The following is a 16805-nucleotide window of genomic DNA, read 5'->3' as shown; positions in this document are numbered from 1 at the left end:
AAATAAAAACATTTCATCATAGTAGTTTATATCTGGTAGAATAGTTTTTGGGTTCTTTAACATATACTATCCACACTGATACACATTTCTAATGTATCTAGAACATATATGACCACTAGAAAATGATAAATAAATAAAAAATCAGCCAAGAATTTATTAAACTATGATGTAAAGAGTAAAATATTCAGCATAATAATTATGTTTATGGTCTTCAAAAAATTATTTTGGGGCCAAATAAATTTTACAAAGCCCAATTATTATAATTATAATTTATTTGATGTTACCAGAAATACATTCAGTGTCAAGAGTATCAGAGTAATTGGTTTGGGAGATGTGTTTCTGCTGAGCAATGATTTACAGGGCAACCAATGAGGGAGGAGATTCTCCTGCCTACTGTTTCTATAACTAATGGAAGATACATATGCATGTAATATATAAACACGCATATATGAATGTATGTATATGCATGTGTGCATATATGTGTGTGTGCATGTGTGTACACATGTACACATACAAACACAAACTTCTCACCTTTAGCAATGCAGGTGGAAATGAAAAGGGTTTGTCTTCCCTCATTGAATCATCAAACTTTACGTTCAGTTATGTTCTTTTCCCTTTAAATCTATCTTTGACATAATTTTGCCTTCTTCAAATGTCAGGATAAGTGAACAAATTTCAACACACCCCAGTTTCTTTCTGAAGCACTGTCCTGAATGTAATAATCTCTTAGATGCTGGAGTGCTTTGCTTTAGCCAAAGGTTTTCCTTGCTCTCCTTCAACTATGTTAAGCGTAATTAAAGTTGTAGAACTCCTCACTCTGTAAGTGTGCAATTCCATTATTATATAATTAGCTGACTGTCAGGGTTCTTCTATTTCTTTGAAAGTAAATGATATAATAATATCCAGGGACTTTGCTTCAACTATCCATATGACCAGGTGGTTTTCAGCTCTTTATATCCAGAACCTCAGTCTTGAGTTCCTGTCTCTTATTTCTAATAACTTTTAGAATTTATTTAACTGGTTATCATAGGCACTTGAAACTCAAATCTTCACAGTCTGCCTCCTTTTAGGTTCCTGGACCCAATTCCAATGTGGGGGCAGAGGGTTCCCCTATAGCACCAAGCAATTATTGGACATCAGCTCAGTGTCTGAGAATTTAACTCAATTCTGACACACTATCTACCCAGAGATAGCATCAGATTCCATAGGTTAAGAGTTCAGTCCTATAGGACTCCTTCTTGCCCCATTTCAGATATCAGTTACAAGCCCAGGTTGTTACCTGTGCTTCTGACTGTCTACAGATTGGAGATACCAAAGACCCCCTCCAAATCAAGATGCCAGTCACCAAGTCTAGGTTGTTACCTCTTCTTTTGACTGATGGGCTATAAATTAGAGGTTCCCAGGATCTCTTCCTTCAGTTCAGTGAATTCGCTGGAGCAGCTTAGACCTCAGAAAAACATTTCACTTACTACATCACATGTTTATTACAAAAGGAAATAAATCAGGAACAAGATGGAAAAGATGCATAGGGCAAGATCTGGGGAAAGGGCATGGAGCTTGATGCCCTCTCCAGGAACGCCATCCTCGCTACGTCTCCAGGTGTTCACCAACACAGAAGTTCTCTGAACCCCATCCTTTTGGGGTTTTCAGCAGGTTTCACTATATAGGCATGATTGATTAAATCACTGGCCATTGGTAATTGAATACCATCTCCAACCCGTCTCCCTTCCCAAGAGGGCAGGGGATGGGACTGAAAGTCTTAATCCTGTAATCACAAGGTTGGTTCTCCTAGCAAGCAGTCACCACCCTTAGGTTACCTGAAGGCTTTCCAAAGGCACAATTAACATAACAAAAGTCACCTTTGTTGCTTCCATCATTTAGGAAAGTCCAAGTGTTTGGGAAGTTCTGTGCCAGAAATGGGACAAAGACTTAATATATACTTCTTAATATAATCACAATATTACACTGCCCATGCCTCTTTCCCTTCCTTTTATTTTTTTAAAATTATTTCTAAATCAGTAAACAAAGCCACTTACCACCCAGTTGCCCAAATAGGAAGGGTAAGGTTTATCCTTTACTTGTTTTTGTCCTTCATTGTTCACATATCTTCAGTTTTTCAATGTCTTTTAATTTAGATTGGAATAGCATTTTAAAAACCCATCCATTCTTTTCCATTCCCATTATCACTATCACTGGATGAAGTATAGAAATAACCTTATAGTTTTCTCTTTGACAGTGGTTTCTCTTTCTACACTATGATCAGAATGGTATTTTTAAAATATAAAACTGTTCATTGACATTCTTAAAATATTTCATTTTTTTTCTTTGTATATAGGACACATTCCAGATTTCTTAACATATGAAGTGGTTCTGAGTGTTCTAAATCCTGAATTAAGCATTCAAATACGTGATTTATAAAATTCCCTATAATAACTTTATCTTTTATTGGAAGCACTATCACTTTCTGACTTAGTTTGGTGACTACTTAAACTCAGGTAAACTTAGCCACCTTAAGATTTAAACTTGGTCAACCAATTATTTACACTGTGAATTTTGAATACATATTTCTGGAAAAAAAAATTTGCAGCACGAAAAAAGCTACCTTTAATATAAATTGACTTTTCATTTGCAATAGACATGCAAATGGAATTTCTTTGAGATCTTATAATTCAGATTATGGTTTCTATTGTTTCTATAAGAAAGTTGAAAACTCTTCTGATAGCAGATGTATTAACTGTGTGTGGAAATAAATACACGTATAAAATGTTTGTGAGTCTACTTTTATTAAGTAAATTTGTAGCCAGTATATAAAGTTCCATCTTTACTTTAGAACAAATATTTGCTTTAATATTCACACAGTAAATATTTATCTGTGTCTGTTTTAATTGTAAATAAGTAGATGGCATATTTTATAAAGTTGAAATAAACTTGTACTTAGAGAAAGATCAGTTCCAACTGGGATGATCAGTGAAAATTTTACTGGAAATGCATTTGAGCTGGTCTTGGGAATCTAAGTGGGAATTGGACAAATAGGTACGGGGAAAAGGCATTTTGTATTTTTGTGAACATGGAAAAAAAGACAAGTTATGAAACATCTAGAGTGAAGGTCAGTTTGTTAATGAGTTTTAAAAATGGTTGGCAAGAGAAAAGAAAGAATAAGTATAGACCGGTAATTATAGACTGATAAGTATAGACTCTTTAACTTGCTACTGAGAAAACTTCAAAACGTGGCTGCCTTCTTTCACTCTTCTAGATACTGTATGAACCTATCCAGAGCCCTACTGCCTCTGAACTTTTGTGATTTCATTTCTTTCAATGCTTTCTCTCTTGTTTGACTTTTAATACCAACTGTACTACAAGCCCTGTATTCCTTTATCATTAAGTAAACACTGAGTTTTGAGGCAGTCTCTGTTCTGGACAGGGGCATAATAAGTTAAGAAGAGGTAAGTGCTAGGCAGACTCCTTGGAATCTATTATGTACTCAAAAACATATTATAAGGATGATAATGAGAGAGTTATAGTCTCAAGGAATTTGTCTCATATGGAAAAAACAATAAGGAAATACGTGAAATTGCTATGTAAGTTGATATTGTTATTATTACAAATAATGCATCTTCTATGACATCTTCTTGGTATCCACAAGCAGATGTGATGCACGTAGTAGCATCCGTATCCCTTTACACCATAAATTTTACCAGTGGTAGACCTGGTCAAGCCCTTGCCGTATCCCCATCTATCGGACAGCGTATGCTCATTTATCTTTATATCCTCTGTGAATTAAGGAACACCTGTACACATAATAAATATATTTAGTAATACGTTAACTTGAAAAAATCTGGGGGATGTGCTCAACAACATCAAATAAATGTTAAGGGTTATGGAGACTGAGAACGTAGGCAAGACCATTGGTATTAGAATGGCCATTGGTGACCTTAGAGATACCAGTTTCAAAAAAATCGTGGGCACCAATATCGGATCAAAAAGAGCTAAAGACACAGCAGAACCCATTCTGCTATAACCCAAGTCTTTCACTCCTAAACATCACCATGTTATGTACAGCAGAGCAGTCAATTCTATAGCACTTAAAGAGAAAATGGGGTTAGGATTGTAGCACTCAAAAACTCTGGCAGTGACACATTAAAGCAACAAAATGAAATAGAAAACTTCGGGAAACGAATAAAAACTATAGCACAGTTTTAAACCTATTAAATGGTCTAGAAATATATAAAATATAATGTATAAATATAACAATAAATGTATAAAACAGTTAAGAAACATGTGTAATAATAAATATGGCACTTAACCTTGAAAAAATCCTGGGATTTACCGATGGAAATGGACATGGAAAAGGTTGTAACAGTCTGAGAGTTATGGTGAAGTGATAGAAGGAAGGTTATCTGAAATCAGACAGAAAGTCCTAACATCATATGGGGCTGGGTGTGTGCTCATAACACATACAACTAACACACACAAGGGACAGCAGTCCCCGCAGAAGTTTGAGGTCCTGGCGGCTGTGCGTGTTGTGTATTGTTATGTGGCTAGTCTCAGGTAGGTGCAATTTTCCACATTCACCTGGTGCTTCTCACGGATGAAATCATGTGTAAGTAAACACAAAATCTGCATTTTGTTTAAATTGTTCCTTAATATATCGCTCTCATTGGAAAACATTCTCATTTTCAAAACAGAAAAGAACAGAAGTGACTGTAGGTGGTGAGAAAGTGTGATGACTTTGGCAGTACAAGAAAAGAACGAGAGCGAATGTTGCAAACGTGTCAAGAGAAGGAGAAAGTATTTACAACCAGATGAGACCACATTAAGAACTATACGATTGATAAAGTGTTAAAATAACCTATCCAGGAGAATTTGTGTTCTATCAAAAATCAAAACTTAGATTGTAGAAACCAGGTTCTAGGGATTGCATGCAAAACAGAGGGAAGAATATGCTCAGAGACTATATCAGGATTCTTTCTGAGGGGCCCTGTAGGGCCATTCTAACTTGGCACGCTCTATACCAACAGGTAAAACCATTCCTATAATAGAAAGATGCTTATATTAAAAATATTAGAACTTTTCCAAAACTTTCTTTTAATTCTCTTTATGAGACTGATGATTCCTTCTTCTTTCCCTTCCCCTTCCCCTAGCCCTTCCCTTCCCCCTCCGCTCCTTCTCCTCCTTCTCCTTCTTTTTCTTCCTCCTTCAACTTCTCCTTCTCCTTTTTTTCTCAGGCTGTGTCAAAGGTGCTAAAATATTGACAAGTTTAGAATGTCTTATTTGGCAGGAAAAACTATATTCAGTTTTCCTCTGTCTGCTTCCAGATCCGTTTGGGCAGGAAAATAATGTGTTACCTTTCCCACATCTAGGGCTCTGTTGATTTCTATTTTAACAAGGATAAAATATTTAACCTAAATGGAATTCCAGACATTGCTTTTTGAAAGAATCAGAAACCACTGAGTCTTCTGGAATAAAGAGTTCCCTTCTTACCAAAGCCAATGTAGGAACATCCCTTTTTAGGTCCCCATAGGAGCTCATTTATCTATAACTAAATAGCATAGAAGAGAGAAGGAGAGTGTGATGGACAAATGTTTTTTTTGACAAATTTGACTGAATCATTTCTCAAGAACATATTCGAGTTTTAAAGAAGACAAAGATCTCTAGCTAATGGGTCATTTGTTCCTCTTGCTAAAATATCTCACTTAACAGAAGTTACTTGGACATAGCTACATCATAGTATTCTCAGAGCAAAGAAATATTTTTATGTAGGAAAAGTATGAAAGTCAGCAGATTTAATTCAAGTAAATAAAGAAAGACACAGGGATCAAATAAATTTTGATTTCTTATAACAAGAGACTCCCAAACATGCATATGTATCCTCAGGTTCCATACAAATTGCATATTTCTGTTGTACATAAATTCCAACACCATATCCCCAGTGCCTTCATAATCAAATAGGCAAATTCTCCAACTCAGTCTTATTTTCCATATTTTGCTTGAGAGATTTTTCCAGGAAAGCTAGTGAAATTCACCTCTAGTTAGGTTTTTAATGTGTCACTAAGAGGCCCTAAATAATTAATTCACTAACTCATCCATTCACTCATTCATTCCTGAAAGCTGTGGGCCTTGTTCCTTTCAAAGCAATAATCAGACATTTATTCTCTGTTCTAATATCTTATTCACTTGAATGTATTAATTGCCAGAATTGGTTTGGAAATATATATACATATATATATATATATATATATACATATATATATATATATATATATATATATATATATATATATTCCAGAAGATCTAGTGGCATGTATATATTATGTATATATAGAGAATTTTAGTATATTACACACATAGAATTTCTTAAAAATCCTATCCCTAGTAAAATATGAAAAAGAGGTCACAAAAATCCAGTGACTATAATGCATAGGTATACAAAGGCAAATTTCTGCTCTTATAAAATTTTGCAAGGCTTTAGGCAGGCACATTTACATATCTAAATCCCTTGGCAATATAATTCAACCACCACTAGAGTTATTAGAAATGAACTAGGGCATATGCTTATCAGAATATGTTAAATTCTTTTTTACTGATAGTCTGTTTCAGCAAAAGCTTAATTTCAGATTACTGTAAATGGCACATGGAATGTATCTGGTGATGTATTACAGTAATGACAGAATAAGAGAAATATGCAAAGAAACATTTCTCACAAACTGAAAGACACTATGGGCGATAGGTCTTCTTTTCAACTGAAATGTATTTTTACTAAAACCGCAAGTTTGTTTTCATTAGTTCTTTAAAATCTGATGCTATTTTACAGAAAAAAAAAACAAAACAAAAAAAACCAAAAACAAAACCAAAATTTCCGCTGCTGAGTAACTGGGACTAATGAAAGTAATGACATCATTTTCAAATGATTTTTTAAATATAGAGTTGGACTTGCAATTTATTACAAATCTCTAAAAGAGAGAAGGGAACTCATCCTAGATATCAGAGGTACAGCACAAAAATGTTGTGGATACTTTCAATCTGAGAAATGGTGCATAACATTCAACACTCTGTTCCATATAGCGAAAGTTAGCGAATCAGATTATGAAAATAGCTGCTGATGGTTACCTCAAAATGGCTGTTTCTTTTCTCTCAAACAGTTAAGATCAACTCCGTGTCACATAATAACCCTCTCTTAGAAATCTTTTCTCTAATACTCCTATATGAATAGGAAACATTAGGTCAAGTTATGTCATTTTCTATATTACATTTATACTGGATTTCTAATGAATCCAGTTTTGTTCTGTGGTATACTAAGCATTTTTATGAACTCCCAAGTAGGAATGAAAAAAGCTGGAGTTCTTCGAGCCTGGAAAAATGTTTGAATTGAGTGGAACCTGAAACATAATCTGCAAACCACGGTTCCTCTTCATTTTATGTATATTTCAAGGGAAATTTAATTCAGATGTTTCTGATTAATGCGCACTTAGCTCATCAGACTTGTTGTGCAAGAGTTATTTGATTTCCAGGAAGCCTTTTTCTTTGCAAGGCATTTCCCTCTGTACAAGGAAGTCTAGTTTTGCCTGCATTAGATGGTATGCAAAACTGGAAACACTTCTGGTGCTTTTTTTTTTAATGTGTCTGAGTTCATACTTTTACTTGAGAACTTTTAAAGCAACCATGTCCCTTGTCTTTTTATAAAAGCAGAAAAGGAAAATAACTGATATACTAGAAGTGACTTAATCAAACTCCCCAAATTAGAAAAATAATTTGTGAATTTATTTTACACTGAACCATACAATCTTTGACTGCAAAATGGCTAACATATGTTAGAAGCAGTAATGGAAAGAAATTGAACCAAAAGTCAAGGGATCTGGTTTCTAACCTCAATTCTGCCACACACTTTCTAGGTGATTTTAGAAAAACCATATTGTTTTTCTTTATCTTTATCTGTAAAATGAGGGGGTTGAATATGATGATTTCCCTGGAAGCAATTCTTAAAGTTCTGTCTAATTTCTGAATTCAGTATACATGTTATCAAAGGTAGCATATATTATATATATAATATATATTATATATATAATATTATATATATAATATATATTATATATAATATTATATATAACATATATATATTATATATATAATATATATTATATATATATAATATATATATATATGAGATAGATTATGTCTTTAAAAATCACCACAAAAACTTCCTTACCCCAATAAATTATCTTAATTCACTTATATAAGTTTATGGCAAAATATATCTTGGTCAAAATTTAACAGACTAAAGTCTTACAAAAACCTTTTCTATGATTTTTCTGTTACTGACTTTTATGTAAAAGAAGCAAAAGATATGACAGGGACTGAATTATTGGTTGTTATGAATATTCTTTGCAGATTAAATTATGGTGTCTACATGTGATACAGGTATACAGCTATTACATCAATGTTTTTTACATGAGAAGTAATATAGTAATGATATTCCTAAAACAATGAAAATTTGAGATCATTTTTTTTCACTAGGATAGTGTTTTATATTCCAATAACAATCAGTCCCCACATCTCAGTAGTTTAAAACCATAGGTATTTCACAATTACATTACATGTCCTTTGTGAGTTATCTGGGGCTGTGTTCCATGTCCTCACTCAGGGATCCAAGTGGATGGATGCTTCATTTCACAATTATGACATGAGTGAGAAGGGCATGAGAAGTCACTAATCGTTCTGCTGTATATTAGTGACCAACACAAGTTACCTAGCTACATTCGAATTTCAAACAGGTGAGAAAGCACAAGTCTAGCATGTAACTACAGAGCAAATGAGAAATCAATGGTAGACAATCTCAATGACTTCCAGTTACACACAGAGAAACATGTAACTTTTAGTCTAGCAAGCTAATTAAGAGAAGAAAGTTGATTGACTAATCTTAGATTTTTGAACTCAAGATTTTTGTTTATTTAAAATAATTTTTAAAAACCATGTAATTAGATACTCAACCCTTACTTATTTAAAATGTTGATTTTAATTAGTACATTTGAGAATATAAAATTTGGGGGCGACTGGGTGCCTCAGTCAGGTAGGCATCCAATTCTTGATTTTGGTTCAGGTCATGATCTTATGGTCATGAGTTTGAGTCCCTCATCGGACTCTATGCTGGGAATGGAGTTGGCTTGGGATTCTCTTTCTTTCTCTCTCTCTGTCCCTCCTTCCTGGCTCTCTCTCTCTCTCTCTCTCTGTCTCTCTCAGAATAGTAAATACATATTTTTAAAAGAATATAAAATTTTATTATTATCCTTAAAACTAAAATTAATTTTTCATATCTATATAACATCCTGGTTTAACTTAATAGTGACATATATGGGGTTAGACAAATTTATAGTTTTAAATAATAAATAATATTCCATTTCCTTTTTACATATCATATATACCTTTGTTTATATATGTCTTCTGTGCCAACAATTACTAAAATTATTCTAAATGTTCCAAAAAAGAAACAACTTATTTGTATCGTCTTTACTCACATATCTTAAAAGTGTTGGTTTGCTACCATTGTAATTAAGACATGACCTCTCAGAGTCTTCATTTAATAGATGAAGAATTGCTAACTCAAGTCATTACCCATCCTTCAATTCTTACCACTATACTTAGAGCTCAGTTTTCGGTCTCTTTTTCATAAGGGCAGATAAAAACAGAGAGGGAGGCAAACCATTGAGAGACTCTTAACTACAGAGCAAACTGAGGGTTGCTGGAGAGGAAGCAAGTGGGGAGGGTGGGCTAAATGGGTGATGGGCATTAAGGAGGGCACTTGTTCCACTCAGCACTGGGTGCTACATGTAAGTGATGAATCACAATTTTACTCCTGAAACCCATACTACATTATATGAAAGCTAATTTGAATTTAAATTAAGAAAAAGAAAAAGAAAACCATCATCACCAAAAAAAAAGAAAGAAAAGAAAAGAAAGCAAAATAAAGAAAAGAAAGGAAAAGAAAAGAAAAGAAAAGAAAAGAAAAGAAAAGAAAGGAAAGGAAAGGAAAGGAAAAGAAAAGAAAAGAAAAAAGAAAAGAAAAAAAAGAAAAGAAAAGAAAAGAAAAGAAAAGAAAAGAAAAGAAAAGAAACTGATTTTATTTCCTTCAGATATATAACCAGAAGTGGAATGACTGGATTATTTTTATTATTTTATTTTATTTGTTTTTTTAATGTTTTATTTATATTTTGAGAGAGAGAGAGAGAGAGAGAGCAAGGGAGGGGCAGAGAGAGACACAGAGGATCTGAAGCGGGCTCTGGGCAGAGTCTGATGCAGGGCTGGAATTCACAAGCAGTGAGATCATGGCCTGAGCTGAAGTAGGATGCTTGGCCAACTGAGCCACCCAAGTGCCCCCTGGATTATTTTTAATATTTTGTTATCACTTTTAGTGCATTTCCATAATGGTTGTACCAATTTACATTCACATCAAGAGTGTACAAGGGTTCCTTTTTCTCCATATTATTGCCAACATTTGTTATCTTTTGAATTGCATCGTAATTCCCTATTACATTAAAAATAGACATAGTCTTGATTGAATCATATAATGCAGTTTTAGTATACCTGAACTTTTTTCATTGCTCTTTCCTCACTTCTTGCACCTTGGAATTCATCTTACATACTTGTATTCTTTTTTCCCTTTGTAAGAAGAAGACACTAATATTTTGTTTTGATCAGAAATAAGCCTTCAGTGATTGTCTTGTTTGATTATTGTGTCTAAAAAAATCAATAATGTTTATTTACATCACTTGGATTGTTTTAAATATTGTTTACTATAAAGGCAATTTTATTATATTTTTCTTTTTATACAGTTAATTAAGTTTTAGTTTGGGTGGTTTTAGTGAAATATCCATAGGTTATCTGATTCTTAGAACATTGTGAGGATTCTTTTTTTTTTTAATGTTTATTTTTGAGAGAGAGAGAGAGCGCGCGCTGGGGCCGGGGAGAGAAAGAGGGGAAAAGAGGATCCAAAGCAGGTTCCATGCTGACAGCAGAGACTCTGATGCGAGGCTCAAACTCAAACCATGAGATCATGATCTGAGCTGAAGTCAGATGCTTAACCGACTGAGCCACCCAGGCACCCCAGAACATTGAACATTCCAAAGGAGCTCCTGAAGTCTGCTGAACACTGGGGCAATACCTAAGCGTTACCTCCAAATTTTATTTTTTTTCTCAGTTGGTTTGTTGGTTTGTTTGCAGGGGAGAGGAAGATCCTGCTTCAATGCCATATGGACCAATGGCATAAAAAAGATATAATAGCTCAAAGACATTCTCTCATGCATATGGTATCATACACCATTTACTGAGTTGAAATTAGAGCTTCTGTACTAGATTGCAAATTCCTTGAAGTCAAATGGCATGCCTTATATATCTCAATAACTCTAGAACTCAACTCCAAATTGGGTGACATTTAATCTATGTTGAGCATAAGTATGTGTCAAGCAAGCACTTCATAAAGTACTTTCATATGTTTCATCTCACTTAACCCCCTCAAACACTCAGAAATGGTGATAGTACCCCCATTGTACATGTAAGAATATTAAAACTCAGATAACGTAACTGAAAACACCCAGTGCCCTAACAAGGGTCACGACAGTATTTAGATGTGGCTATTCTGATTCCATGTCTGATATTTTCTCTATATTTTACTGTTTCATAGATGAGGAGTCAGGTACAAAATACACAGCAAATAAGTGTTAAATGATGTGCTCATATTTTATTGTAGAGTTTTTAGATGAAAAAGTCATGACAAGTAGTAAGTAGTATAGGACATTGCTGGCGGGATCCAAGGCACAAAGACCACAGAACATGACTATTTCTTCTAGTCAGCCATAGGAATGAAAGGAAGGAATGAAATCTACCCAGAATAAGGATCATTAAAAAGGCAGAGGAGCTGCATGCCACTGGATAATTTATTATGAAACGAAAGACACAGTGATAGTAACAATGGAATGACTAATGACCCCAAATTGTTTAATGGTAACTGACTCCTGCTAATGATAGTTTGCTATAGCTGTGTATAAAAATACTGATGTGATTCCTATCACCTTTCTAATTTAGTCATCAAAATAAGTATACATTTTCCCTTAAAGATAATCAGAGTGTATCTAATAGAAATGAGATACCACATCTATTAAAAAATGCATTGCACAGAATTCAATTTTTCTTTCTCTTATTTCTGATTCCCCCCCCCCCCCACAGGAGTCAGCTTTGTAGAGGCAAACAATGGCCTCGGGCTAATATTTACATTCTTTTACTTTAGTAAACCAAGAGTTTAGCATGGAGATAAAAAGAAGCAAGAGAAGCACATAGAGTGATGGATGTAGCTCTAATCTATTTTGATCCTGTGTATCTTACTATTAAATTTTGCAATGCTAATATATTTTGATCTTTATTTTCTTTTGGTTAAGATATTTTGATATTTCCTATAGTAGGGGCTATGACAACATGTCTTTCCTCTACATATACATCCATACAGTTCTCATCTATTCTTACTTACTTACTTACTTACTAAAGTAAGTTCTAATACAATCTATTTTGTTTTTCTATATATCTAACACTTGGATACATTTTGTTGTATTTTTCTATATAGGCTTTTAATACGTTCTGCCCCCTAAGATTCTTGTGTATATTCTCCTGTATTTAAAATATGCTTCTGCTCACTTCAAGCTCATTTCGAATTCTGGACTTACTTTCCAGGGGGAGAATAAACACCTCCTTTCTGAAACATCTTCTCCAGCTTCTGTCAACAGCAAACGTAATAAGCTTTGCTTCTAAGACATCACTTTCATGATCACTGATGAAAATGCTAAATAGCTTGTATTGTTGATGCTGGAAGCATTATAGAATCAATTCTGCAAGGTGGTATTTCTGTCATTTTAGAGCTCATCATTGTGATCATGACTCTCAGATGACACTTGACTTTACAAGGTAGAGGCAGGTACATGTTTATTACATAATGCAAATGTAGTCTTACCTTAGATCACTGTAACTGTTCCTAGAATGATACAATGGATACCAATATTCCTCAAGCCATTCTTTTTAAGAATCCCAAAATATGACTAAATGAGAGGAAAATAATTATGTATATAAATACAATATTTTTCGATCAAACCTGAAAAATATTTTGATAATCCTTAAAGGAAATAAAGAAACCTAGGAGACTTAAATCATAAATGAGCTAAGGGGAGTGTATCTTGATCGAGTCAACATAATTGTTCAGAATTCTCTAGTTGGTGTTATGAATTGAATATTTGCGTGCCCCCACCAACCACCAAAAAAACTCATATGTTGCAGGTCTAACCCCCAATGTGATGGTATTAGGAGGTGGGTACATTGGGAGGCGATTAGTTTTAGATGAGGTCATGAGAATGGAGCCCCCCTGGTAGATTAGTGTCCTTCTAAAAGGAAGAGACACTAGACCTTCCTCTCTTCACCATATGAAGATACAGGAAGAAGACGACGTCTGCAAGCCAGGAAAAGGGCTCTGACTGGAGAACCGACTTGACCAGCACCTGGTCTTGGACTTCCTGGCCCCCAGAAATGTGAAAAAGAAATTTCTGTTTTTCTAAGTCATCCAGTCGACGGTATTCTGTCATGGCAGCCCAAGTAGACTAATACGGTTGGCATTGTACTTTATGATTCAGTCACAGGCTGAAAGGAATACTAGGAAAAATGCAGGGTTTTCATGAATGAAACCATTACAAGTACCTCCGGTTTGAATAAAAACTCAAGTAATATGGCATGGTGAAAGGGACCCTGACTAAAGAGATCACGGATTTGATTCCTGCTATTTTTCTCTGCCACTAACAATCCAAGTGGTCTTGCACGGAACACTTTATTTACCCCACCTCAATTTCCTTATTTTTAATATCAAGTGGCTGGAGGAAATAATTTTTAAGACTTTTTTAGTATAAAAATCTTGTATTTCAAAATATTAAAATGAAAGTAGAGCACTTAATTGTATACACCTACGTACATATGCACTCATATGGACACATCTGCATATATTTTCATGTGTATGTGTTTTATGGTAGTGAGGTACAATACACAGTATCTTGCTTTTTCTCCTTTCAATAAAAATACAAAGATCAATAGCAAGAGGAGATATTTTTGTCATAAGGTTATGAAATGCATTTCTTAATGTATCCAAGAATTGAGAATGTGTGTGAAGAGCAAAGGGCATAAGTCCAACTAAAAAAATTAGGTCAGGGCCACCTGGGTGACTCAGTCAGTTAAGCGTCTGACTTCAGTTTAGGTCATGATCTTGTGGTTGATGAGTTCAAGCCCTGCGTCAGGCTCTGTGCTGACAGCTCAGAGCCTGGAGCCTGCTTCAGATTCTGTGTCTCCCTCTGTCTCTGCCCCACCCATGCTCATGCTCTGTTTTTCTCTGTCTCTCAATAATAAAAATAAAAACATAAAAAAAAAAAAGAAGAAACTAGGTCAGTCTTTAGACATACTAGAATGGACATATGAAGGTGGTACATTTTTGGAGAGATGCACAGGAGAAGGAAGACACTATACTACTGGATCAAATTTTGCAAAACGGACTGCTTCCTATAATCTCACTCTAGATTTAATATATTTTGTTACCCGACTTAAAGATCTCTTGTTATAGGACTGCACAGCTATCTTTGCCTCACAAAAATATGTACAGATTTCTTAAGTCGGTGAACTGGAAGATAATTTTTAATAAATATGTATCTATCCTCCCAACTTCAGGGTGTAGCTGCAGCATTTTGAGGCACATTGCTTGCTAAAATAACATATGGATCACACATCTGGTTCTCTGCTTTGGCATCGATTGAAGGCATGGCTAAAAGTAGTTTCCTCACTCGTGTCTGTCTGTGTGGTCATCACAACAGTTACTTTATTGTATTTTTAAAGCTGTACTTTAAAAAAAATGTTTATTTATTTTGAGAGAGAGTATTCATGCACAGGTGCAGGGGGGCGGGGGGCGCAGAGAGAGAGAGAAGAATCCCAAGCAGGTTCCATAGTGTCAGCGCAAAGCCTCACATGGGGCTCCATCTAACAAACTGTGAGATCATGACCTGAGCGGAAATCAAGAGTCGGACGGTTAATCAAGTGAGCCACCCAGGCACCCCTAATGCTGTACTTTTTAAGCCGTTCTTTTAAATATACATCATTTACATTTTCAGGACCCTAGCCTCTCCACCCACCCCCAGTCTGAGGTCACATCTTTGAATGGCAGAAAAAATAGGCTTTTTAATTTTTCAAAATTCTCTTAAATCCATTTGCCAGTTTTGAAGGGGGGGAGGGAGAGTGAAAAAAGAAACAAAAGGAAAGAAGGAAATCAAGGAAAAGAAATAAAAGGAAAAAAAGGAGTAAAAGGAAGGAAGAAGGAAGGAAGGAAGGAAGGGGGGAGTGAGGGAGGAATCAGGGAGAGAGGGAGGGAAAAGGAAGAAAGAAAGGTCAAGTACTTGAAATAGAGCATTGAATAGAGATGAAGGGTGAATATTACTGACCAGAATAGACTAGGACAAGATTGGTTCTTCAAACCAAAAACATCCTGTTACCAGTTTATTCACCAAACTGGTCGTAATTTTGAGTTTAATGAAGAAACATCATCTGAAAACTCATGCCATGTAAATCTGGTTTTTATTTCGATTTTTATCTATGACCATGTGTTTGTGTGTGAAATGTATTCCCCCACTGAGTGATTTTCCACATTTACCACACATAGTGTCCCCCACTCCTGCCTTGAAACCTGTGTGTATTTGTCTTTTATAAACTTTGACAGAAAGATTGGAAACTTTTTACCAACTAGATACTAAAAATAACTTACCCTGTTTCTGTCTATTAATCAGGGAAATCTCGGTTGTGCTGTTTTCTTATTTCCTCAAGTTATATATGATCTTAATATATGCTCATTAATTCAGACACACTGAACATTTATTTTGTTTGTAATTTTTGCTCCTTGGTATTCTCTGGAGATGCACATCTCAATTTTATGAGTGACTTGGGGGTAAGCCGTTATGCAGTCACGCTCAGCCTGCCTCAGTGCCACACATTCATAATGTTGAACACTCAATCTACAACCCCCAGCCACACATCACAGTTGCAATTCCAATCACACAATGTCCTCTTGCAGTATTTCATGTCGTACCTCTGAGACTGGCGATCCCTGATTAGACCCTGGATTTCCCCTGCTTTTAATGTCTGGGCGCATTTGGCCGCTGACCTAGTATAAATGGGGATGGTGAGTATGTCTTTGGTCTCCTGTAGCTGCAGAGGGCTCAGAGCAGACATAAAACAGGCCTACAGCCCTACAACATCTGAACAGTGTTTCCTGTCTGTAGTTCTCATTTTTACACTTGGCATGAGCTGCAGTGACCTTTACCCTATTCTTTAAAGAGATGCCTTTTATGGAGGTTAAGAGTGACTTGGCCCCCAAGCTAACAAAATCCTAGGCTCCCACTGAACTCCAACTGTGCCATATGTGCATGGTGCTGCGAATGCTGATTTAGTGGTATGGGCAACGGTCCACCAGAACTGAGCCCACTGAGATCACCACAATTATGTGACTCGAAGATATTTGTGTACCCCACTGATCATTACCAGAGTTATGAAAGTTAGGCTTTGGGTTGCACTCATCTGCCGACTCGGCAGCATTTTGACCACATGAATTAATGATAGCACAGAAAGAACATTCTACGGCTACTTGTAAGTATTCTTATTAAAGTCAAACATGGGAATTATCCTGAAAATAGTGTCTCAACAACTTGCCTCTGGAGAGAGCCATACGCATTTGCTGTATCTTGTTCTACACATAA

At 35.3% G+C, this 16805-nt stretch overlaps 1 long non-coding RNA gene across 1 annotated transcript in view; it reads right to left on the bottom strand.

Moving 5' to 3' along the window:
- LOC109255355 (uncharacterized) overlaps positions 1–16805 on the bottom strand; it is a 341821-nt gene that overhangs the window by 96248 nt on the left and 228768 nt on the right. The window lies entirely within an intron of this gene.

The sequence above is a fragment of the Panthera pardus genome, unplaced genomic scaffold (genome assembly GCF_024362965.1).
Source record: "Panthera pardus isolate Hobbes unplaced genomic scaffold, ASM2436296v1 HiC_scaffold_16, whole genome shotgun sequence".
NCBI lineage: Eukaryota > Metazoa > Chordata > Mammalia > Carnivora > Felidae > Panthera > Panthera pardus.
Note: the sequence above shows the minus strand (reverse complement) of the source record. Positions and strands in the feature narration are given on the sequence as shown.